This window comes from Miscanthus floridulus, chromosome 9 (assembly GCF_019320115.1).
Source record: "Miscanthus floridulus cultivar M001 chromosome 9, ASM1932011v1, whole genome shotgun sequence".
NCBI classification, from domain to species: Eukaryota; Viridiplantae; Streptophyta; class Magnoliopsida; order Poales; family Poaceae; genus Miscanthus; species Miscanthus floridulus.
The window spans coordinates 134,133,081-134,154,834 of record NC_089588.1 but is presented as its reverse complement, the minus strand read 5'-3'; the positions used below and the strand labels follow the sequence as shown (position 1 = coordinate 134,154,834).

At 43.5% G+C, this 21,754-nt stretch overlaps 1 pseudogene; it reads left to right on the top strand.

The window, feature by feature from the left end:
* Positions 1 to 434: 434 nt before the first annotated feature.
* The window catches only part of LOC136480996 (carboxylesterase 15-like), a 35,936-nt pseudogene continuing 14,616 nt past the window's right edge, over positions 435 to 21,754 (top strand).

The window sequence follows — 21,754 nt, the reverse complement described above, 5'->3', positions numbered from 1 at the left end:
TGATAAGGATCTCACATTTTGGATTACCATGTAGCATCCATCTCATTCGACCGCATAAAACTATCTAGCTAGTACTTTTTTTTTAATATATATTCTATCTACAAATGTTTAGCCTAGCCTAACTGCTGTCAGAATCATATTAGCAATAAGTAATTTGAGATAGTAAATGCAAAATGCAAGCTCCATAATTGGAAGAACTACTAGAGGTTGCTTCTTTATTAATTATGATTTTGTTAGGTTCAACTACTAGCTTTGCATATCCATGCGTTTAATCCGTACGTGATGTGAGAGACGTGGTGGATGCGAATGCTCGTTGAGTTCTCTGAACCATGGCTGGCGGTGGCAACTCGGACGGGTGGTCGGTCGGACGCGGCCAGACTCGCCATCCGCATTGCCCCCGTGGCGTCGGTGGCGTAGGGCCGTCGGCGGCCAGGATGGCGTCCGCCTCCCAGCGCTCTTGCACCCGCTGCTCTCCGGCGACGGCAAGCCAGGTCTCCTACAGCGACTACAGTTCCCTTAGGTACGCCGTACGCGCACCGGCTGTATATCCATCCATCCATTCTTCTTCCTCGCATGACAGCGCATGAGGTCATGACACCATGTCACCATTGCTGGGAAGCTGATCATGGTACGTGGACGGCGGTGCAGTTATTCTCTAGTCGTTAACGTGATATCAGCGGCGCTGCAGGCGGCGGCGGCGTGGGTGACGGCGCGCGGCGGCAAGGTGGACGAAAGCAAGGCGGCCAACAAGTCGCTGTCGGAGCTCGTGGACACCGCTGGGTGCTGCTCTACTCGTCGTCGGCGCTATCGTTCTCAGTGGACGACTTCGGCACCTGCGGCGGCAGCAGGGTCGCCGGTGTCTGCAAGGGCTCCGGCGAGTTCTGCCAGTGGATACGCACGTCGGGGGCCGTCTCGTTGGCGGCCGCCGTCGCTCTGGCTGCGTCCAAGTACCTGAAGGACGTGCCGGCGGCCACGGCATGGTTCAAGGGTGATGAACACAAGGCAAAGCACGGTTGTGGCCGCGGCTGCCATTGCCACCATTAGCTCATCTCTGCGACCGACTCCCTTGGTCCCATAACCAGCCGTCAATCGTGTTACGAGATGTTCTTTATTTGGAGAGTTGAATCACCTGAATTTCTTGCTAGAAGAAACTGTTTCTGTAATTAAGTTTTGAATTGAAATATTCAGAGGACTGGAAATCACCTGAATTCTTACTTTGCATTGGTTTTTGTATTAATTCTGTCTGGACTGGAAATTCATTTAGTACTTGGTACAGGTATTGTTTTCTGATTTTGTCGTAAATGTTTAACATTAATTAATATGAATTTTATTCGTGACATCATGCTGACATCAAAGCTTTTATCATGATCTGCATTGAAAAGAGGGGCATAATGTTTTCTAGTGCAGAGTTTCAGTTTCGGAAATCAGCCAACATCATAGTTTTAAATAGCGGGCTATTGAAAATATCGGTAACTTTTTTCAGCTGCTATGAAGTTATAGCGCAGCTATAGCGGCGCTATGACATTTATTGTTTTTTTTCAAAAAAACATGAAAAATACCAATAATTGATGGACAAAAACATGACAAATTTGAAATTCCATAAACACAAATATGTTTCTAACTTCCATAAGTCTAGGTAACATTATTAATATGACATTACAACATGGTTTATGAAACTCCTGTGCTTAATTGTCCAAAATAATAAATTAGTAGCAAATGATAATTGTACAATATGGCTTATGAGGCTTTGATATGGCCTGTTGGCAAAATCTGATATGGCGCCGCTATTTGAACGCTAAAGCTATGCAATTTAGCGGCGCTATAGCGCTAAATAGCGATTAAAGTTGGTATAGCGGCACAAATGACAATGGAGCGTGGAGTCTCTCAAGCCGCTATAGCCCGCTATTTAAAAACCATGGGATGCATATTTTTATTTTGTAACCAGTACCAAACATTGAAAGGTACTTATTTTGTAAATACGTGTCCTGCGTTTATTTTCTAAAAGGTCACAATCAAACATATAAACAACCTCTTGGGTGTTTCCACGTGACTGCATCCCAAAGATGATTTGGGCCTTCCATTCCTTCACATTAGAGAAGTAATAACTACCAGAAAAGAAATCGTGGCAAGATCCAAAGAAGTCTAGCTTGCAATATTCACTTGAAATAAATTACTTTTTATATAAAACAAATCATGCAAGCGACCTGTGTTGATTATATTAAAAGGTAAAAGTACAGCAACACAAGGATGATTATATTAAACAGCTAAATGTGTCCAGAACATGATTCCTCTTCACTTCATTTACATGTACTGTAATCCACTTGACTTCGCTGAGATCTTGTGCATCAAACTCTTATCGCGTTTAGAGATTTACCAACCTGTCACGATCAAGCATGATAGGAACAGTTCAGGTAGTAACATATAATGTTAAATATGTTAAGTTGTCATGACTCATGAACCATTGCATAGTTGAGAATTAAAGGCTAACCATGTTGCGGGCGTCGATGGATTACTGTCGTCATTGACCTATATAAACTTAGATTTGCCCAATTGTTGGTGCAATGTTCTCTTGCTTATTCAGGAATAAGAGGACTGATTCTAGTCCCTATACATCAAGGCTAACAGTATTTTGTTCCAATGTTAAACACATTCTACTTCTTCATGCATTTTGGAATACTGAGCAACAACATATTGGCCAAAATGAGCAACAACATATTGGCCAAGTATATATTTTTTATTATTAGCTATATATATTATCATATGTCTTATGTGTGCTCATGACATTAAAAATAATGTTTATGTTTTGTAGCCCTCTGGATCGACATCAACAACTACAACGAAGAGTAAAAATGTTCAAGGTCCCAAAAAGCCATTGGAGGGCCGCTTCATCATCTCGGAGTTCAATGTGGATACAGGCGAACCGGGGGGGCCAAATAAAATGAAATTCGTGCACCACTGTGGTTACCTTGTACGGGACCGACTCCCAATCAGTACCCGCGAATGGAAGAAGAAGACCAATGCTCCTCATATCAGTTTTGTCTCCGATCGTGACAAGACGTTAATTTGGAAAGATGTCTTGGTACATTTCACGCTCCAAACAGATGGTTATGATGATATAATAGATGGTGATGAATTGAAGGAGCGAGTTAGGGATTGGGCAATGAAGAAGATGGCCATCTAGTTTCAGACTTGGAAGAAACACCTATACACGACATATGTCAAGAAGAACATAGCACCAGATTTTACTGTCCTAGGCCCGATCTCAAAGCAGAGGCCCTATTGGGATGAGTTTGTACAGTACAAGACTTCGGAAGAGGGTGTGAGTTGGGTGATAAAGAACCAATGTAATGCCCAACAGAAGACATACCACCATAACTTGGGATCAGGTGGCTCCCCGACTGCCATTAAGAAGTGGAACAAAATGGAAGCAGACCTTCTTGCCAAGGGTATCACACCAGAATCACTCGAGTGGGGAGAGCGTGCAAAGAATTGGTTTTTCGCTCATGGGGGAACACTGGACCAGGAGATAGGGAAGTGCGTCTATGGCGCAAGACTGCAAGAAGCAGCAGAAATATTGTTTTATGCTTAGAGAGCTACTGCTAGTGGTGCGTTCAGGCCCAACAGAGAGAAGGATGAGCTGACATACGCCATCGGGACTATTGAACATGGTGGCTGAACTAGAGGCAAAGGAAGTGTCTCGTGGGAGCATGGATTCCCTTAGGACAGACCTTCCTACAGAAGCCGCCAGAGAAAGAAGGAAGAAGAGGCACAGTGGCTCCAGAGGTTGGAGGAAGCGGTGCGTGAAGCACAGGAGCGGGAAAAAAACCTTGAAGCGAGAATGCAGGAGGAAATCAGAAGGCAAGTGCAAATAGCAGTGAGTGCAAGCAAGTAGGCATCAGAGCCAGGAATCAACATTAGCCAATCTGTTCAGTTGAAAAGCAGCTGCGCTTCCACAGAGATAGCAAATCAAGGGGACACAGGACTGCGCTTCCCTGTGGATGACGTCACTGAACCTTGTACATCGTGTGAGCTACACATTCCGAAGGGGAATTCCACAATCAAGGTGGCTATCGGTCTTGTTAATCCTATCGACCGAACCAAGACACAAAGGATTCATGGGAATATAATCCAAGAAGGATATGCTACCATCTCGGTAGATAAAGCTAAAAAAGGTTTTAGTGATTTGCCTCTTGACATTCCTGGAGGTGATGGCGAGAAGACTCTAGGAGAAGCAAAGAAGACATTCATTCTATGGCGCAAGTGCTACATCATCATTCCTGGGATGTCGGCTCCACCTCCTCCTGAACTACCTCACCATAGGTGCAGATGAAAACACTATATCATTAATTTGTATTGGCTTAAATAATTAACAATCTGCTCATAATAATATGTCATTCCTTTTTTTATAGCAGATCCTCCCCCAACCTAAATCCAATTGTTCAATCGCCAGATCATCATAGTGCTCTGTACGATGACATTGTGTTGGAAGGCGAGGCTGCATCCACACCATCTTCAAGGAGGTCTCCAACGCCGCAGCCACCACCTCCAAGGAGGTCTCCAACGCCGCTACCACCACCTCCAAGGAGGTCACCAACGCCTCCCCCGCCCCCGCCTACCAAGAAGCCTAGCAAGAGGCCAGCCCCGCAAATGAAGAACCAGTCCCCGCCGGCAAAGAAAGCCACCGTGAAACCAAGGGCTATTTCCAAAATAATATCTGAAGAGAAGGAAGAAGGAACTGATGCATATAAAAAAGATATGTCTAGATTCTATGACAAACTTAAAAAGAATCAAGAAGCAAGGAGAAACCCAGAGAAACCGTACTTCTTCGTAGCTCCAGATATTCTAAGAAAAAGGGTGGCTTCTTACCAGCAACAACAGCGGGAATCTCGTAAGCCATCCAAATCAACGTTAACGGACTATGACCGCACTCTTACCAAGTCAATTGAGGCGGCACAGAAAAAGAAGTGGGCAGGGAAAGGAGTTGCCCAACTCGGACAACAATCGCACCAATCAGTCCCCCCGCTAGTTGTTGGTAATGAATATGGTTCGAATTTAGGATTAATGCATCAGGCAAACATACCTCCGGATGTCGATTTGGATCACCTTGGTGAATTTATTGATGAGACTGGTCTCGACCTTTACCAGATGTTTGGTGATGGAAACATTGAGAGTGCGGCGGAGGTTGATATTTGGAAGAAAAAATTTGTACTAGGCCAGAGTCTATACAACCCTCAAGCCTTATGTGATCTGGGGACGCAAATGTACCTGCTAAACAAGTGGTACATGTAGGCGTCTACCGGTGGAGACTTCTACGTTGGTGTCAGAATTAGAGACGAACATTGGTTCTGTGGCGATGATGTTATGTATGTTGACTTTGCAGAATTTCATCAACTATGCCACCTGACCTCTCTGGATAAAGTTATTATTAGCTGCTATTGCCTGTAAGTAATAATTCTTTCGATCTATTATTAAACTCATCATATGTGTGTATATGCATATAAATTATCCTAACAAGTACTATATATATGCAGATTTACAATGACAGAGCTCAGAAAGGAAGGCTGCAATGAAATTGGTTTTGTTGATCCCCATATAGTATTCAAAGACCCAGTTACTCCAAAGACTAATTGAAAGTCTGAGTCAGAGAGTAACCTCATGAACTTCTTAGTGAACCAACGCCACAAGAAGGATATACTCTTTCCCTACAACTTCAAGTGAGTATTAATAATGTCGATCATCCTTAATGGCTCATATGTTGATTCTAGTTAATTAATGAGTGTTATGCGTTATATCCTATAAACACATGCAGCAATCACTGGATATTGATGGACATCGATCTGGTGAAAAGTCACTTGATAATCTATGACTCGATGAGAAAACCACAACAAGACTACCAAGATATGATAGATATTATCCAGAGATAATTTCGGTATCTCTAGCAACTATATATACACACAAACATGATGATTAACTATATCTGATGACGTGGCAAATTTTTTATTGGGCAGTGTTTGGAAAACCTTTATTGAGAAGCAACACATGGGAAAATGCAAAACGCCACTGAATGTAATCCCTTTGAAAGTAAGTCCCCTAAATCGCATCATCTTTATTAATTAAACATATAGCTTTCACCGGATCACCAGATTGGATGACAAATCTTTTTCTCGTAAAGTGGTGTCTGAGGCAGGAACAGGGAAACAACTACTGTGGTTACTATGTTTGCAAGTTTATCAAGGTAGTCTCCCAAAGAACTCCTACAGAGAGAGTCAATGTACGTTAAAAATACACTATATATTCATTTAATTATTATTATTGATTGTGTTACTATGTCTTTAAATATATATATATGTACATATATTAATTTATTTTCCTTTAATTCAAACCTATAGACTCGATGGTCGGAGGAAAAAGTCATACGGCAAGACCAAATCAAAGCAATTCAAGAGTCTATAGCCGGATTTTTTAATGAGCAGGTCATCGATTCCAAGGGCGAGTTCTACTTCGACCCAACACTGCCATGGAAGCCAAGCTATAGGATGAGAGGAAACTTGTTATATCATAACAAGTGTAATGCAATCTTTTTGTAATATATGCACATGAAATAATATAATGTAAAATACACATATGCATGCATGCATGTAAATATATATATGATGCATGCATGCATATATATATAGCAGCGTATTTCTATGCTTTAATTGTGTGATTTAATACGTTCATTGTGCTTGAACCGAAACCTACTATACGCGCGTATAAATGTATAATTAGCAGCGTACAATACGACTTCGAAAACCTATTTTGAAAAGAAAACAAAAAAATGAAAAGAAAAGAAAAAAGAAAAAAACATTTAGTCCCAGTTCGTATTACCAAACGGAACTAAAGGTGCCGGCCATCGTGGCATGTCAGGAGGCACCTTTAGTCCCGATTGGTGTTACCCACCGGGACTAAAGGTCCTCCTTTAGTCCCGATTTCTGACCCGGGACTAAAGATCTCTTTTAGTCCCGGATGCTTGCTCCCGGGTGGAGAACCAGGACTAGAGGGGGTTCCCCACCAGAAATAAAGCTCCGTTATCTACCAGTGGGTAGCATGATGCCTTATTCAAAAGCGCGTTACTGCGTGGAAACAGGAAGCGACCGGAGCAGTTGATTTTATTTACCGTGACTACTATACGAAGCTCACCAAGGAAAATATGCAAAGTATACTGAAATCTTTTCTAAAATGTAGCTCCTCTTATGGATGGCCAAATGGGTGGTCCGTCGTGGCCCAACATTGACCCATTAAGGTATAGCCATATTTGCTCAGCATGTCCTGGCCCAACATTGACCCGTTAAGGCTTAGCCATATTTGCTAAGCATGTCGTGCCTACCCATGGGCAACGCTTACGGCCCAGGCATGGCCCACCAGGGTATTCGCTGTGCCATGCGAGCGCACTCGGCCTGACGAGCCTGGCAGGTCAGTCAGTAGAAAAAAAAAATACTAATCATCTCAGAATTTATCATATCTTCTTAAGCAAATCTGAGAATCTGAGAATCTTATCACAAATTTGAAGTAGGGAGGTGCATTGATATCTCTCTAACACAGGCACCACAGCAAGATCTTGCTGCTCAACGCTGACTCGGTTCGGGGGTGAATGGAGGCGGATCAGAGTCGCTCTACTCAAAGGGTTGATTCTTCCTATGGGCTGTAGTAGACGAGCTCTCTTGCATCATTTTTTTTTAAGAACATGACCTAGTCCTTAGGTGAGACTGTCCTTATCAGTGGGCTGCGAACATGTTTTTGAAAGTCATTGTATATACTTATTAATATGTCAAATAAAGGAAGTTCAAAAAAATTGTGCACGGCTAGAAAATATCGTCTCTTATAAACTCACCAAAAATGTCATATAAACATAAACCAGCCTCTATTTTTTTTTGTTTTGTCTCATCTTCTAAAATGGCACCAAAAACACCCTTTTGCATGAATAAATAATTATGCAAAATTCAAAATTTCTCAAACTTTGCCACAAGGTTTCCAAGACATCAAAAACAATTTGGTGCATTTCTTGGATTTTATTAGCATGTTTGTTAACCTATGGAGTAAAGTTGGGTTTGAATAGGAGCTTGTTGTAGTTGCTCTAGCTTTCGAAGCCGAACAAATTACCTCCCTGATTCCAGCTGAGTCTTTCCCTTTTGTGGTTTTTGGATTATATGACCGGCTTGGCTAGCGCTCGGACGTCCAAACACTCACGCCTATCCTGCCTGATGCGCATGGTACTACCGCCTAACCCGCCAGCTGCACACCCCCGAATGCACCTACTGCTGCGCGCCTACACATGCTACCCTGCCTGCTGCGCATGTTGCCGTTGCATGCGCCTACATGCTCATAATTTTTGAGCGGAAAGCGGACTCGCCTGGCCCCAGTATCCAATGATCCATGGTCACCGAAACACAGGAGCTGCAACCAGTCATTGTCATGGACCCTAGCTACAAGCGTAAGATTTTCTTGTACTCCACATGCGCCCACTGCACGCGCCTGCTGCTGCTGGCGCGCCTACGCACACCATGCTGCTACACATGCATGTCATGCTGCTATGCATGCATGCGGGGACCGCCTCTGCCTGCACTCCTTCTGTGCCTGCTAATGGAAGGAATTGCAACATGAAGCACTTGCTACAACATATGTCTAAAACAGAGAAACATTTGAAACATATGCTTTGCAACATATTTGTATAGCTACTGCAACATATGCAACATCCAGATAAAACACTTGCAACATACTTCTAAAATAGCTGAAACATTTGAAATATAAACTTGCAACATACGTATATATATGCAAGTTCGAGATAAAACACTTACAACTTGAAACAGGAAAGCACTTGCTACAACATACAACTAAGACAGATAAAACATTTGGAACATACTCTTGCGACATATGTGTGGAACATATGCAACATCCAGATTAAAAACGCTTGCAACATTAATCTGAAGCACTTGCAACATATGCAACATGTGCAAAATTCTCGATCTACTTTTGCAACAACCATATAAAGCATTCGCAACATACCTCTAAAATATATGAAAGACTTGAAACATATGTTTGCAACATACGCTTTCAGCGTTGCGCAACATCTCCTTGCCGCTTAAGAGAATGGTGGCTAGTCAGAGTGTGGAGTTCACTGGAGGCAGCGTCCCGGTGGTGCTTGTAGGCTGCGGGCCAGCAGCGGTGGCTGCGCGACGCGGCAAGGGGGCAGTGCCTGCAAGACTAGGAGAGGGATCCAAAACTGTCTTGGAGACACTAGTGCTGGGCTTGTCACACTTGTCCACCCGTGACTAGGCCGTCAGCGCCGTTGTACCACCGTATCTAGGGTCACTCGGGCCGGGCCTCCGTGTCGTGGCCCGCTGAAAGGTCCTAATATGGCTAGATGGGGGTGAATAGACTATTTTAAAATGCTACAAAGCACTAGAGCAATTGATTAGTATAACAAACGGCGTAATGCAATTTGCTCTAGCTCTACAAGGGTTGCAAGCCATCTATCCCAATAATTCTAGTTGCTATGATCACTAGGCACACTCAAGAGCTAAGTCACTACTCACTAAGAGCTCTCAACAAGGCTACACTAAAGAGATCTACTAGATGAAACTAAGCTACTAAGCAAGCTCTCAACTCTAGCTACACTAAAGAGCTTGCTACAACTAGTTTGCAAGAAAGTAATGAAGTAAGTAGAGTGATTATACTGCCGTGTAGAGGAATAAATCGATCGCAATATGATGACAACCAATCACCGGGAGAAATCCAATCACAAGAATGACACATGATTTTTCTCCTGAGGTTCACGTGCTTGCCGGCACGCAAGTACTCGTTGTGTCGATCAACACTTGGTGGTTCGGTGGCTAAGAGGTGTTGCACGAACCTCGTCCAACAATTGGACACCGCAAGAACCTACCCACAAGTGAGGTAACTCAATAACATGAGCAATTTACTATAGTTACCTTATGGCTCTTCGTCGGGGAAGGTGCAAGACCCCTCACAATCACTGGAGCTGGCCACGAACAATCACCAACACATGCTGAAGCTCTTCCGCTGCTCCAAGCCATCTAGGTGGTGGCAACGACAAAGTGAAACAAGAAATCCACAGCCACATTGATCCCCAAGTGCCACTAAATATAATCACTCAAGCAAATGCACTTGGAATCACTTCCAATCTCACTATGATGATGAATCAATGATGGAGATGAGTGGGAGGTGTTTGCTTAGGCTCACATAGATGTCAAGTACGTCAAAGTGCCACGAGAGTGAGCCCCAAGCTGACCAAACACTATTTATAGATGCCCCCTCAAAATAGAGCCATTGCTCTGCTCATAGGCTGACCAGATGCACCCCAGCGTCTGGTCAGCCAGCGTCTGGTCGCCCTCGGCCATCCACATGTCCTCATTCAAACCTTGCCCGTTCGTCTCCAATGGCTATATTCGGAGTGCGTGATCAGTTAAGTCATGACCGGACTCACCGCTCAAGTGACCTGACGCCCCACCTTGTGAAGTCCGATCATTTACAGTAAGCATCTAGAGGCATTTTCTATAGACCAGACGCACCCAGAGTCAGGTCAGTTTAAGCCTCGGGTAGGGCAGTGACGGCAACATATGTTAGTGATGACCTAACGCACCCCCTGCGCGTTTGATCACAAGCTCTCAGCAGAGTCCATTCGTGAGGCCGCCCGACTTCTCTTCTACGCACAATGACCGGACGCACGACCAGCGTCAGGTCGCTGCGTCCGGTCGCACCTCCTCACTCTCGGTCAGTCACCGCTTCCACGGCTATAATTGACCAGACGCGTAGGTCAACCCCGACTGCAGCATTCGGTCGTGGACTTTCACCTCCTTTTCTTTTTCTAAGTCCACAACCGCTTTGCCCTTGCTTCTAACTTGCTAACCACAAAGTGTAGAACTTGTGTGCACGTGTGTTAGAATTTTTCAAAGCATTTTACAAAGGTCAAAGTTAGCACACTAGGTTCCTAAATGCATACGCAAGAACAATGTCACCTAGTGGCACTCGATAAACCATTTAGCCAAAGATTTCCCCTCTTTATAGTATGGCTATCGATCCTAAACATGATCACACTCTCTATAGTGTCATGATCACCAAAACTAAAACCCTAAGCAATACCTTTGCCATGATTTCCATGGGGTTTTGTTTTTCTCTTTCTTCTTTTCCAAGTTGAGCACTTGATCATCTTTTGGTCATCACTATCCACCATGATCATCCTCTTGCTTCACCACTTGGAATGGACTATCCTTTATTGTATACACACTTAGCATTTAGGATTAGTCCATAGGTTTCATCAATTATCCAAAACCAAACTAGGGCTTTCAATCTCCCCCTTTTTGGTAATTGATGTCAACCTTTCACAAAGATTTTCAATAAAAAAATTTTGGATTCATGTTGCTTGCACAAGCATATTACCATGTGTAAAGGTTATGGACAAGTTTCATAAACCCAATTTGAAAGCTTGCACATATGCATAGATTAGAAAGTGTGGGGAGTAATGTTTACCAAATGATGCTAAGGTGTAAAGAATGGACCTTTGAAGCGTGATACCAATCAGAGTTGCCATTTGAACACCATCCTTAGCAACATGGTTTGCTAGATATCACTTGAAAACAAAAGACACTAGATACCTCATAAGATCAACATTAGAAACAAGGTTCTAGTACCACTTGTAAAACCAATTCAAGTGTCTAGCTATCCTATGCATGCTAGTTTTCATTATATCAATCATTTTCTACAATCCAGCATACACCACACAAGTATGGATATGGAACTTAAAAACTTGTGCCATGCAAGCAAACATATGTAATGCACATACAAATGCAACATACAAGTTTATGAGCTTGCTCCCCTTACTTGTGTGCTTCAAATTTTAATTGATCCCCTTCCTTTGTCAAACACCTATCTTTGTGAATTACTTCTCCCCCTCTGTCATCGATGACCACAAAAGGTGAGCTCAAATTTTAGATAGGTGGGGGTGAAACCATGTGAAGTGAGAATCATTTTCCCATATTTGGTTCAATCTAGATTACTTGCAAAAGACATTTAATTCGGTTTGATCCAAGGATAAGCTTCTTCACACCTCTAAATAAGGGTTATCTTGTACCATGTTGAGTTAAACATTTATAGCTCATTCTCTAGATTGAACAATAGGTTCACAAGCCCATAATCATGTCATATGCTACCACTAGATCATTTCAAGCATAGAGGCAATAGTGGTACTATACAATCATCAAATTTATTTGATTTTCATGAATGAGCCTAAGACATGATAGGAATGACTAGATGCACTAAACAAGTCCTTAGCAATGGATGAATGACATGTCAATCCACTTTATCTTGCTTTGCTCGAAGCAGAGGCATGTCAAATAATGGGGGTGCATCAAGACATATTTGAGAAGTCAAGTATGTTCAATTCAATCCTTAGCTTACAAAACCTCTTCTCATCAAGTGGCTTGGTGAAGATATCGGTAAGTTGATCATTGGTGCCCACACTCTCAATGCAAATGTCCCATTTTTGTTGGTGATCTCTAATGAAATGATGGCGAACATCTATGTGCTTTGTTCTTGAATGTTGAACCGGGTTGTTGGTGAGCTTCACGGGACTCTCATTGTCATATAGCAATAGCACTCCAAAGTCACTCAAAGTAGCCTTCATCCAAAGTAATTGAGCACAACAATTATTGGCCAAAATGTAATCTGCTTCGGCCGTTGAAAGTGCTATACTATTTTGCTTCTTTGATGACCAAGATCTAAGTGATCTTCGCAATAGTTGACATGTGTCCGATGTGCTCTTTCTCTTAACTTTGCATCACACATAATCGAAGTCTGAATATCCAATCAACTAAAATCTTGCTCCTTTGGGATACCTCAATCTAACATTTTGTGTATGCTTCAAGTACCTTAATATTCTCTTGGTTGCCTTCAAATGACTTTCTTCTGGTGAGGCTTGAAATCTAGCACACATGCATACACTAAACATCACATCCGGCCTTTATGCGGTCACATAGAGTAGGCTTCCAATTATAGACCGATACATCCTTGATCCACCATACTGCCACTAGCATCACTATCTAAGCTTCCATTTGTCCCCATTGGTGTACTAATAGCTTTGCTCTCATCCATGCCAAACTTCTTGAGCATGTCTTTGATGTACTTGTCTTGACTCACAATTGTGCCATTCTTCATTTGCTTAATTTGAAGACCAAGGAAGTAACTGAGCTCTCCAATCATAGAAATCTCAAACTCACTTTCCATCATCCTTCTAAACTCACAAAAGTCTTGATTGGTTGATCTAAATATGATATCATCAACTTAGATTTGCAACACAAACAAGTCATTGCCTAGCTTCTTGGTGAAGAGAGTGGTGTCAACCTTGCCCATCTTAAATCCCTTAGAGAGTAGGACATCCCTCAATCTCTCATGCCATGCCCTAGGTGCTTGCTTTAATCCATACAAAGCCTTTCTCAACTTGTACAGATGGTTTGGTTTCTTCTCATCATCAAATCTAGGAGGTTGGTCAACATACACAAGCTCATTGATGTACCCATTTAGAAATGCACTCTTTACATCCATTTGGTACAACTTGATGTTGTGGGCACAAGCATAGGCTAACAAGATCCTAATTTCTACCATCGGGGCATATGTTTGTGGTAGAACCGCCCAAAATAACACGCTTTTGAAGGTGCTCATCTTCCACTAGATACTAAGCACCACAAAACTGAGCTACATTGGATAGTTTCGTCGAGCACACCCCAAGGGAGAACTCAAAATAATCCAATCCAAAATCCAATAATGAGTACGAGGTTACAATACTTAGTCCATTTCATACAACGAGAGTTCTTGGAAATTATTTATTACAATACCAGAGTTTAGAGTGCGATAATTAAACGGCAGAATGAAAATAAACATGTAGCGTAAATGATACAAGGATTCATTTGTGCCCACCAGAAGAATCCTCCACACAAGAGCTAATCCTCAAGGTGCACCTACAATAGGGATAAAATAACCCTGAGTACACAATGTACGTGCAAGACTTACCTGACTAGTGGGAATAGTTTCCTGACTCTCAAGGATATAATAGGTAATATGGGTTTGCTGTTTTCTTTTTGTTTGCGGAAAGCATTACTAATAGTTCATCCTTACAGTCAAGTTTTATTAGCAGTCATGATTACTTCATTAGCTAACCATTCTAGGTAAGCACCTATTCTACTTTCAAGCAAGGGTTAAGCAATCAGAACCATTTCACCATCTTTTATCTTCTAGTTCTTACTACGGTGCTAGACCATAGCCAAGTCGTACTGTCTCATGGAAATAGCGATTCGTGAACCAATGTATCCTAGCTAGGTACACCAAAACACTCGCCTCGTTTGTACCCCAGGCACAAACAAGACCAACCCATTTCACTCCTGTCATGGGGTCTAGGTCCCTATCTAAACTTAGACTCCAAGCCCCCACACTTGAGACCCGGTCTCAACATGGTGCTTAGATCTTCACCTTTCCCTGCCTCTAATCTATCGGTCCAGAAAGAGCCGGAACCCACGATAAGAGCATAACGAGCTTTCCCGCTCCCATAAGCAAGTATGTGCTCAGGATAATAAGTCTGTGACCTGACTACTATCCACAGTAATGGATGGTCCTTAGTCAACACGAATAGGGAAAATAGTGTAACCAAGCTAAGCCCCATTGGCCGTGGGACAGAACCTATTACACCCACCAATACCCATACCATATCCCTAACCTGGCTCTATTTTTCCTTTCATCATTTTTTATGAGAGTAATAATAATCCCCTATTGTGAGCAACGGCAGGTTACTCACGTTACCGATGACGTAAGCATAGCATCTACTCGAACCTGCACTAGTAAAAATCTTTGGACAGGTATATCTATGCATGTGGTTTCCATAAAATTCCTGTAACTTAAATGCACAACACATATATATACAGTGAATTATAAAATAGAGGTTATGCACCAGGGCTTGCCTTGGGTAGGCGTGGTGTCAACTAAGTCAGTCAGTGATGGCTCCGGAACCTCCTCCTGCATGAGAATCTCCTCCTTGTACTCCTCAACGGTCTCCTCAAACTCATGATCGCCGGTCGTCACGATCTCTGCCAACTCGTTCTCTACATGCATGCGATGATGATACAACACTTAGCATTTAGGCAACAACAACTCTTAAACTAAGAATACACATACTAAGCTACTAAGATAGCTCTAATGACTAAGATACTAAGCTAACTATCATTTTCATCCAGCAAAGTGTTGGGTTCAACTAACAAATATGTAGCTTTGCAATTTAAGGGTATATCTTTATTTCTACTAGTGATTTAATGTATATTGAAACAAAGAGCATTTAACTACCCTATTGCTTAGTGTATTTTAAGGATACAAAAATTACAGTGAGCACATAATAATACGATGAAGCTACCATAAAAATTTCAGGACTAAAACTATCACCGATTTACAACAAAAATTCCAACATTGATTAATTTAGTAATATTAAGCATTCTCAAACAATTTAATAGCTCCTAGTATCAACACATAAAAGTATGAACTAAATACACCAATAGATAGACCATAATTTTAGAAACCTAACAAAATTTATTTCACAATTTTTGAACACCTACATGATTTTATATTAATTACCAAAGATCAGCTCAAAAAATAAATTAGAAAACCATTACTAATTTCCTAGGAAAAAGAAAAATGAATCTCTCGCACGGCCCGCGCAACGCAGCGCGCGTGCGAAACGGCCCATGGCGGGGGGAATCCCGTGCGCGCTGGCGCTTTTGCAAAATAGACCTCGTACTTCTCCCGAATTACAACTAAGTCCTAACGCCATTTCCCCCTCTCTCAAACCTTCTCACTTAACCCCTTGGCTTTCCTTGAATTCCCCCACGTGTAGCCTCAGCGACCCAGCGCATGGCGGCGGTGACACAGCGTGGTCGCGCCGGCCACCTAGGACCTACGCCGACCCTCCTAATGGGCCAGTCACCATCTCCGACCCGAGCGGCTATGCTAAGTGGCGGTGTGGGGTGACATGACTTGCTAGGGAAGGCTGCAGTGGCGCGCGGCCATTCGCATTGGTGGTGTCCCTGTTCTAGTGAGCTAGGTCAGTTAATAAGTTTTTGTAAATTTTTCAATAATTTTAGTCAAATTTAAAATGTTTTGACTCTCTAAAAAATTAAAATAGCTTATAATTTGGAACACGCTAGAAAGACGAGCGAGCGAGCGTGGGAGGTGGGCTTACCAGGCGTGCCACGTGCGTGATGGCGGGCAAGCAGGCGTGAGGAGGTGGCTGGCCAGGCGCGTGCTCACGTAAGACGTGGGCCGATTGGTTGATGCGTGGCGTGCGGGCATAGAATATTATCCAACCTGGGCTTTTCCTATTTGGGCCGCACTCGCTCACGTGGTTCGGCCAGGTCTGGTCTGGACCGCGCGCGCATAAACAAAGCCGCACGGCCGTTTGGTGTGCAGCAGCCCTGGGCAAATTTAATCGAGAACCGAAAACCGAATAGAAAGAACCGGAACCGAAACCGAAAGAACTGAAACCGAAAAATTCGGTTCCTTATTCGGTTCCTAATATTGAGGAACCGAAATAACCGAAGAAAAATTCGGTTCCTATTCTCGGTTAACCGAATTAACCGAAAGAACCGAATTACATGAATTATACTTCACTTACTTGCATTTTGTAGGATTATGTTTGGTTTATGTGTAGTGTTTTATATTTGAACTGCTATATATTTGTGTTACTATGTTGCTATTGTTTTCTTATATATTATTCTTATTAAAAATGAATATAGTGTTGCATAAATTTGCCTTATAACAAGTATATTTATTATTGTCTTGAGGTCTTCTGAAAAAATTCGGTTAGTTCGGTTAGAACCGGAACCGAACCGAAATAACCGAGAACCGAATTGCTCAGGTCCTAAAATTTTTTGGAACCGATCGGTTCTCGTTTTTTAGGAACCGAATTTCATCAATAACAGAGAGAACCGAACCGAGAACCGAACGCCCACCCTGAGTGCGCAGGCGGGGATTCCCCGCCGTGCGCCGGTGCGCGGCAGCAGAGGCATGGAGTGAATCTTGGAGCACACAAAGGCCCACGTCACATTGATCTAGTTCAGTCAGCCCTCTTTATATTTCATTTTAAGAAAACACTGACGACGGAATCTATCTCTACAAAGGTTTAGGGCTTGCACAAATACTGCATCAGCCTCGCTGTTACCACCTTGCATCAGAATGTCATGGACTTGGGCCAACTCCTGAGCATCGGTGTTACGACGGGCCTTCTGGGACCTAGCCTCTCTGATAAATTGGCCCAGGTCTTCAAGGCACTCTTCTATGGATGGAGTTTGGCTGCTCTTCTTGCTGCGAGGACTGTTAACTGAATATTCCCTATGGGCTCTCTTCGAGGGCTGATGACTACTAGGTGGCACGACTGGCTCGTCCGACAAGGATGGAGGAATGCGAGGGCTTCCATTACTGGGTTACTTGTCAGGTCGATGGCCCCCGCCGATAGCAACTGGCCCCTGTCACGTGGGGTGCGTTCCAAAATCGTGATTAGTTGCTCGCAGCATTGGGGCCGTCTGAAATTGTTTCTAGCGGGTTGGCTACTTTCCTGCACGTGTTCAAGTGATGGCGAAGTTAGTACTGAGTTAGTAGGAACCTAATTGCTAAAAAAAGTCAAGGAAATGCGTGTAGTTAGTACCCCAGGGCTGGCGCCGTACCGCTCGGGTTCTAACCTCTCCAGTCAATGGGTCACGGCCTAGCCCAATATGAGTCTGTCAGTCGCACCAATTGAAGTAACAACGTTTCAGCTTGTACTTGTTCTGGCATGTTTTCTTGCTGTACCCAAGGTTCGTGGCTTCGTTGAATTCACGAACAACATTGCTCCACCCTAGTGAGGTTGGACCAGTGGAGTTCCAGTGACAGAGGTCTTTCTGCTTGATGATTAGGTCAAGAAGCAGAGAGGATGTTCTGTCATCCTAGCAAGCACGGTCCTGGCTCATCTGATTCAAGGGTCGACAAAGCTATTAGTAATGCACTACTAGCAAAATTGGTAGAAGCATACATGACTTAGTATAGCCCTTATTGTAACAACAATTAATTAATTAAAATACAGTTTTATGCCAGAAAATATAAGCACCAGTTAGGACATTGTATTAGAATCTGCTGGAAACTGAAAACTGAACATTGTATTAGAATCTGCTGGAAACTGAAAACTTTAGTGGACATTGTATTAGAACATCAATTTAGGGGGATAAAGAAAAGAAATAGTAAATGCAGTTAATAGAGGGCATGGATTTTGCACCACATGGGATTTTGATCACTGTATTCAGGTGTAGGAAGCAAGAGCAAACCAAAACTATATAACTAGAACACTTATCCCATAAATAAAATAGGGAATCAATTGGCACTGATCTCATTCTCCACCACAGCCAACCCCACATCAAACAAAGAGAATAAAAAGAGACAACAACAAAGAAACACACACAACAAAGAGAGATAAATCACAGCCATGTGGCTTATCTCAACATTATGGAGGATGGAACTCCCTGCATAGCAAGTTGGCAACTCAGATAATAAGTGGTGGAGACACAAAGGCAAACTGCCAAAATGGGGAGACAGCGGGTTCTATTGTGAACCCATTAGAAAAACAAACAAGATGATTGACTACCATACAATAGAGGCCATGCCATAATTGCCCATGGAATAGAAGACATGTCAAGAAAACAAACTAGATGGTTGTCCAACCAAGTACCAACCTTCCAAAATCAAATGCCTAAGCTAAGATTGTCCATCAGGGAAAACTAAGTCAACATGCAAGCACAAAGTCCAATTTTTTATTAAAAAATCACAAAGGAGAATTAAAACCCAAATCCACTCACTGTCACTGTAACATTACCAAAGGAGAATTAAAACCCAAATCAAAACAACAAATTGCCAAATCATATCCCTAACTTGCCTTTTGTGTCCGTTTGCGGCGTTTTGAGCGGAGGTTGTAATGGCTGCTAGCAGTTGGAGAGCAAGACGAAGTCGACAACGCTGCCAGTTTGGGCAGCGTTGCTCACAACCAGACGAGACGTCCCTTCTATGCCTGCAATGCAATCATAGAGCACACTTGTAAGATGATAAACATAATCTAAAAAATTGAACATTTACAGGGGTGAAGAACATTACATGTGTACTGTCTAACATAATGTGAAAAAGAATATCAACAGAGAATTCATTGTGTACTAAGTTAACACTAATGAAGCCTGAAGCTATACTAATCACCACTTAGGCAAGAATGAGCTAAAACAATCAACTCTATGTACACACATATTCAGAACAGCAGCATAGCAGTCACTTCTATCAATCATAACTGAAACTATAGAGATCCCACAAGGGTGATCCTATACTTTCTGAAGAGTTTAAGAAACCACCTACAACTTTGTAACTATCATCAAGAGCTCATTCCACGGTTAACAGGGTGAAACAATACAAGGAAACAACCCTGTCCAGATTTGAACAAAATCTGGCATCAAAATTAGAAACAGCTATAACTAGAGTTCTAGTTTACAAAAACTTAACATTTTACAAAGCTTATGAAAAGTAATACAACTTATTAGTTGTTACCAAAAGGTGATTCGAAGGTTAACTAAGCCATTAAGCATCATCTACCAGATCTGTTCAGAAAGTAATCAGAAACTTCAAAAAATATGTAGGTAGAGCAGTTCTGTAAGATAGAAACAAGATGTGGGGATTTCTATCCGACACATACAGGAGCAGACATGAAAACATGTTGGATCTCAGATCCGGCGGGGTCAAACTATGGCAACGTCGGGTTACGGGGGGCTTACCGTGGTGGAAGGAGTCGCCGTTGATGGAGGCAGGGTCCGGGGACAGAGGCCGAGAGCACTGTCACCGAGGCCCGGGGAGAGAGCGGGAAACCCTAGCTGCGCGGGGGTGAAACTACAAGATGAACAGCTACGGCTCAGAGGCGGCTAGGTGAGAGGACGGCGGCATGGGATTTGGGTTACCTTACTGGCCGAAGGCGCCGTCGATGGAGGCGGGGTGGGAGAAGGAGGAGGACGTCACTGTCACCGCAGCCCCGGCGAGGAGGACAGCGTAGAAAGGCGGCCGTGCCCGGATCCGGTGGCCACGGACGGCGCTCGGTGACGCGGCGCAGACCACCGCCGGTAAACACGCGGAGAGACGGCGACGAGCGGCGCGTGTGCGTGGAACCCTAGCCACCGACGGGAGAAATGGGAGAGTGAGAGACGCCGCACGCTGGACCGAGCAACGGTTATAAGACCAACCGTTCGACTGGTGCGGCTGGTGTTGGGCTCATCATCTCCTCTTTTTGCCAGCCAGGTGATAAACAAACAACAACCTTTGGGGGGGTGGGCCCCACCCAAGCAGAGATCGGGAGGGAAGGAAGTTGCAAGGAAGCTGCGCGCGTAACTAAAACGGGTGGGGTGGTTGGTTACTCTGGTCCGGTGGTCGCCGTGGAGGTGGATGGATGTGCCTCCTCTATTCTATTGATGTGCAAACAAGTTTGTAACGAGATCTCTCCCTCTCTCTCGGCCGCACCCCACCATCCACAGCATGGTACAGTCAGTACAGTACCCGCCGATGTCAGTGCGGTGGGAGGCCGTTGAAGCCGCCCCAACCAGACTGGCCCTGCGCCTCCCCAGATCCACATCCACCACGTCCCCCCCTCTCTCTCTCCTGATGCAGATGCGGCCTGCCTGCCTGCCGTCGCCTCTGACTTCTTTCTGCTGCCCTTTTTGGCCTCGTTCGCGTGCACTTAAACCCGGCTTCCATCCGTTTCTTTTTTCATCTGGAACAGTATTTTCCTCTCACAAATTCCTCCGTATTCATCCAGAGTCCTCAGATTTCTCCAGCCAAACGAACGGGGCCGTTTTTTTCCCGTCCTGTTTCATTGAGGCGTTCGAGGGCCGTCGTCGTGTTGCGGGACGCGCTGGGGCCGTTCGCCCGTTCATACGCGATACGATACGCGGAGCCGTCTCGCGTATCCACCGGGGCCAAGACCTCTCGACACGACAGCGTGTGGGTTTCATTGCATTGGCGTGCATTGGGTACGACCCACCCACCCGTGGCGCGTCAGAGCAATCGCACACGCACACGGAGAGACACCTGGGCCGCGGGAGCTGAGCTGAGCGTTTAGTTGCGTGCGGTGGATAAGGTCAAAGGCTTCCGTGCAGAAGTCTTTTTTAAGATACCCGTGGAGAAGTGTCCAGCCGCAGATAGCGGAGTGAAAATAAGTAAAATAACGGAGGAAGAAAATTAAGGAAGAAAATAAAAGGAGAAAAAGAAAAAGAGAAAAAAAAAGATATTAATTTTGGCTTTGATCAGTTGTGAATACATCAAAATAAATAGATATGGTTTACTTTTTAGTCAAATTCAATGACTATGCAGATTTAAAAACCCTTTTTTATTACTAGCGTACGCTTCCTGTTGTTACCAATACAATGCCCAAGATAGATATTACTGTGCCCCTAAATTACTTCTAGCATTTAAATAAATTGTGAAAATCTACTTTAGGACCTGGGTTTCATTGTATTTTCTTATTTCAAAAAATATTTACATCCGCTTTGATCAGTTGTGAATAGATTAAAATAAATAGATAAGGTTTACTTTTTAGTCAAATTCAATGACTCTGCAGATTTAAAAACCCTTTTTTATTACTAGCATAAGTTTCCTGTTGTTACCAATATAATGCTCA